This window comes from Cygnus olor, chromosome 20, assembly GCF_009769625.2.
Source record: "Cygnus olor isolate bCygOlo1 chromosome 20, bCygOlo1.pri.v2, whole genome shotgun sequence".
Lineage (NCBI taxonomy): Eukaryota > Metazoa > Chordata > Aves > Anseriformes > Anatidae > Cygnus > Cygnus olor.
The window spans coordinates 5,678,233-5,683,560 of record NC_049188.1 but is presented as its reverse complement, the minus strand read 5'-3'; positions in this window follow the sequence as shown (position 1 = coordinate 5,683,560).

Sequence of the window (5,328 nt, the reverse complement as noted above, 5' to 3'; positions counted from 1 at the left end):
ATATATTTATACATTATAAGTACAGATGTATATATATGCATATACAATGTGTGTGTATGTATATATATAACTATATATATAAAGCTATATATATATAGAGAGAGAGAGCTCTGTGTGCATTCCTGTTACTGGTGCCAAGGGCTTTGCTCAGGTGTACGGGTGCACATTTGCACCTACATAATATACTCACCCATATGAACAGGCACCCAACACCCACCCCACTTGTCCTCCAAAGGCCCCTCTGGGCTATAGGGGCATGAGAAAAGCGACTTCCCAAAACTGTGTTTGGGCTCCTAACACCCTTGTAGGCCCTTAGGAAACATGCCATGTAGGCACTGGGTGAAATTCTGGGGTCAAAACCCAGGAAAACAACATGGATTTGGCACAGATGTTATAAGATTTGTCCTGCTCCAGTGGATTCTCTCTCTGCCTGGTTCACACTCCAGCCCTTTCTCCTCACTCCCATTCCTGGGATTTTTTTTCATGCTCAGAATGAGCAGCTGGGACACGGGCTGGGGGGGGAAGCAGGAAAGACCCCCAAAAATATGTGGGTTGTGTACATAGGCTGCAAAAGGAAGGGGAGCTGTGGGGCTCCCACCACCCCCTGGACCACCCTCGTGGGGGTTGTTGGCACCCGCTGGGGGAAGCCACCCACAGCCAGTCCCAAACCAGCACTTTCCCTGCTTGCTGCTCCAGTTCTCATAAATAAAGCAAGCAAACAGCCCTCCAGTGGCCAAATCCCAGTGAAGAAAAATGAAAGAGGGGATAGTAATTAAAAATAAACCTCTATTCCAGCTCCCCTCCCGACCTGCCCTCTGTTTATTCTCCTCTGCCTCTTTCTTTTATAGGGTTTTACTCTCTGCTCCCAGCAAGCAGGCACAAACGTGCTGTGTAACACGGTGCTGAGGGGAGCACAGCACCTGGGGGGGCAGAGCTGGGGACTGACACCCCTGCACCCCTCCGAGGCTTGTTTCCCCCCCAGCCCCCACCTTCCCATAAGCCAAATATCCCCCTTAAACAATATCCTATAAAAAAAACAATCAAACCACTTGAAGCAGCCCAGCCCTTCATGCAACAGAGAGAGCAGGATGAAATTTTGGGGTCTCCCTGCACCGAGGCCACTGGGTGCAGTGGTCGTGGTGGGGCCTTCCTCCCCATGGAGGTCAGACCCTGCTATGCCCAGGTGTCCCACCACCCTCTGTCCCCTCCAGCCATCCCCTCCATGGTCTCACCTGCCTTTTTCTCCCTCCCTGGGTTTTCTCTTGACGAGTGACAGCAGTCGGGGCCCTTCACCCTACTCCCACCCCAGCGCATCCCTGTTGTGCTCCCCCTCAAGATGCCTCTGACTGCCATCAGCGCCATCCGGGGGAAGTTTAATTAACACAGGACCTGCCCCCCCCACGCCTTGCTGTTGACATTACCAGTGCGCAGCAGCTGGGATAATTACTTTGGTAATTGCACTGCTATTTCTGGGGTCTCTTGGCTCCTTATTTTTTTGCCTGGCTCAGCAAGGAATGTAGATGGAGGATAGAAAAGCCCATAAAACCCCGGTATTCTGGGGCTGCTCCGTGCTGGGAAGCTTTTCCCCTGCTGCTAACCTGGGGCTGCCAAAATACACCCCCTGTGGCAGGGAAGATTGGGGATTTGGGTTTGGAGCCAGGCAACAGCAGCCCTGCGCTGATGGGAAGCTCTGGGGGAGCCCCCACGAGGTTTTAGCCCTGTGAAAGCCATAAATGCCCATGGGGGAACATTTCCTGGGTTGAGGCCCTTTCCTTGTGTTTTCTAGGAATTTCCCAACAATTTACAGGATTTTACCATCGCTTCTCATAAACTCCAGGGTCTCAAGCTGATTTGCAAACTCTCAGCTTAAACGTTAGATAACAGCATCAGGGAAATGGCTTTAAAAGGTGACTTCCTTGAAGATGCTATCAGGGTGGCGTTACGAGAGGCAGACCCACTGTTTTAAACAGGCTCCATCACCTCCCGTCCTGTAAAACCTTCTCTCACTGAATCAGCAGCGGGGGGAGCAAATTCCCAAAGGGGGCTCCCACCCCACTGGTGGGATTGTGCCCTGCTACCCCTCAGGGGGATGCCACCAGGGTTTGTGGAGGTGAAGTGTTGGATGCATGGCATGGATGTCTTTGTTTTGGGCAGCCAGGTGGGGCCACCCTGACCTCGGAGCCTTTGGTGGGTGCTGTCGGTGGAGGACCTGTTCTCAGCCCCCAGCTGCAGGTTTCCAGCCCCGGCAGCTCCTGCAGGCTCAGCCCAGCCCACGCAGCAGATGCTGCTGGCGTTCCCGACAGCACAGCCCAAGGAAGGCCCCAATTTTGTTAGTTCATGGATTTAAAGGTCATGAAAACCGTCTTGGCTGACCTCCCATGACGTGGAGCAGCAAATGTCACCCAGTTACCCATCTGTTGAGCCCCTGCGGCATGACCGATAGAGACGTTTTCTTGACTGTGGTGGAAAAGAAGGATGCAAGAGATGGCTCGTGGCTTTCTCTGTCGGTTTTCCCCACAGGCACCTGCTGAATATTTCGCTTTTGTGGGACACCTGGGGGCTGTACTCTTGTGGGGCCAAGACGCTCAATGAATCTGGTGGCAGCCCAAGGAAAACGAAGCCTTGTGGCCACGCAGGAAAAATCAGGAAAAAAATTAATTAAGCACTGCTAATTTCCCCACCCTATGCAGTTTAAAGGTCTCATTCTGTCCTCTGCAAGATGCTGTTTAGGACAGCAGAAATGCCAGCTAAACCTCAGAGAGAACTTAAACCTTCCTTGGCCCGAGCCTACACCCAGCTCCAGCTCCAGCTTTGTCTGCTTTGTTTGCCAGGCAGTCAACGTCCCTGCGTGCCAGGATCCTTTTGCTCCCCCCGACCTGGTGCCGTGGCTCAATTTTGGCTCCCCGTCTCCGCACAAAGCTGCGGTTGCCCCAGCGGGGCCACCCGGAGAGTAATTGGAGGCAGCACGGATCACAATAACGCCGGCAAATCCAATTACCCAAGGGTTAAGCACTCCGCTGATGAAAACCAGGGGCTCAAACTGCTGAGCCAGCAAAAGCTCCACGTCGATCGATGCCACGTAAATAATATTGCTTGTTCCTGGGAGCCTGTCGCTTTCTCTTTGGGTGGTGCAATACGTTTAGCCTGGCAGAACCCAAGGAGCAGATGAGCAAACGGCTTGGTGTGCACGGAGAGGAGCCTCCTGCACGAGCCGTTAAACAAACCCAGGAATAATTGCTGCTCACGTCGCGCTCGTGGCCGCTATCGAGTGAGCCCAGGATTACTCGGTGAACACGAAGCCTTCTCTCAATCATATCTGTAGCGGATGAAAAAAATGCCATTTCTGGGTCGGTGTAATCCCATCATGGGTTTACGTGCCCGCGGTCCTGGGGGAGCGCTGCGGTCTCACCGGCAGCTCTGAGCGCTGGGTGCTGACCCTGGATCAATCCCGCACCTGTCCTCCCCCCACTCAGGGGTCCCGCTGTGGATTCTCTAGTGGCTACAAAGGGTTGTGCTTGGGCTGCTGCCTTCCTGTGGGGATAAGTCGCCTCTTCTCCACCCGCCCAGCCTTTCTCCCCACATTGCTGGTCCCAGTTCCTCCCAGCAGGACTTCTGCCACTCCATGCCCTGGGTTCAAAACCATCTAAAAACAAAGGCAGAACAATTGGGAATCAGCGTGTTCCCTAACTCCCTGCCCCGCCTGCAGGGACCTGCTAAACACTGCTGCTTCTCTGGATTAGGCTCAGCAAACACCACCGGATAAATAAATAGTGGGAGAAAAAAAGTGCAAATGCATTTGCAGAAGTGGTGGTGGGAGAAAACCCGTCCAGGCAGACAACTTGCCCACAGCTGCTGGACAGTCCTTCGGCAGCGTGGGAAGGGCTCCTTGCTATTCCTGATCGATCCCTGACTGCTGCTCATGACATTCTGATCCCAAAGGGTGAATATTTCCAGAGTGCAGGGAGCTGGGGCTGCTCCATCTGAATCACCTGGATGTGCTTGTCCCACATCACCCAGATCCATCCCTGCTGTGCCCGATCGCTCGTGGGTGAAATATCAAGGCACTCCGGGAGACAAAGGGAAGAGAAACCACATTCAAAAATGAAAATATTTCCCTTTGACCTGTTTTCTTGGCTTGCAAGAAGCCTCTTCAATCTTCTGATCTGAAGTTTCTTCCCCCTTGACACGTCCTTTGATTGCATTTATTTATTTTTTCGCCTCAGAAAGCTGGAAATCAACCCGAGTCCTTTTGATTTCAACTGAAAGGGAGCAGGAGCACAGATGATGTCTCTGGAAAGTGATTTTGTTTTTCCTGAACCACTCCAGAACTGGGAAGAGGAAAAAACCCAAATAAATCTGTCGTTGGCACAGCAGAGAAGGAGACGCCGAGCGCGCGGAGGTCTGCAGGGGGTGGCCTCAGCTCAGCCCTGCTGCCACCCAGTGATGCCAAAATGCCTCTGACGGAGGCTGGAGGGGAACAGGAGCGTGGGACCCTGAGGTATGGGGCACAGCGGGGATGGAGGAGCCACCCGCAGCCCAGCTGAGGCTCCCCAGCACGGGAATGGTCCTGTTTTGGGGGCAATTCCAAGGATTCGATCTTGGCACGAGGACAACCGTCTGCCCCGGCGCAGAAAGAAATAACGCTGCTGTCGATTTTTTCCTTCTTCCCCCCCCCCCCCCCCCACCCCCGCCCAGGAAAAACGGAGCCTTGGGGAAGCTTTTAATTTGCATGTTTGTTTTTAGCTGAGATATTTCCCTAGGGGAGCTTTGCTGGGTTTTGGCTTGCGCGAGTAACCCGCAGAAGCCTGGGCAGGTTGGGTTTGTTTCCCTCTGTGATGGTGTGCGGGGATGAAAGCAGGGCTGGGCAGCCCTCCTCTTCCTCACTCCTTTCACAGGAGAGGTTTTTAAGAGGAATTGTGGGGTTTCATTCCCCTTCCCACCAGTGGTGTTAGGGCTCACAGCATTTGGGAGCTGTTGGAGGTGTAAGGGAGACAAGTTAGGGTTTTCCAGGAGCAGGAGAAACAAAGTCAGTGCCATTCCACCAACAAAACGCCATTTCCTTGTCATTTAGCAAGGAAAAAGCAGGTCCAACCAAACATGATGGTGCTCCCTACCTGGCTGGAGGCTCGTGCCATGACTGCATTGGGGGGATGAGCCCCCGTTAAGCCTAGCTGCCCCAGGGCCCCCGGCACCAGCTGAATCATTTTGCTGCCCGTGTGTTTTTAAAACCATCTTCACTGTCGATCTCAGCTATCCGTTTTATAGCTGGTTTATTTTCTCTCCATACACCAAGTGCTTGCAGACATTTCAAATCACTGCAGCACACAA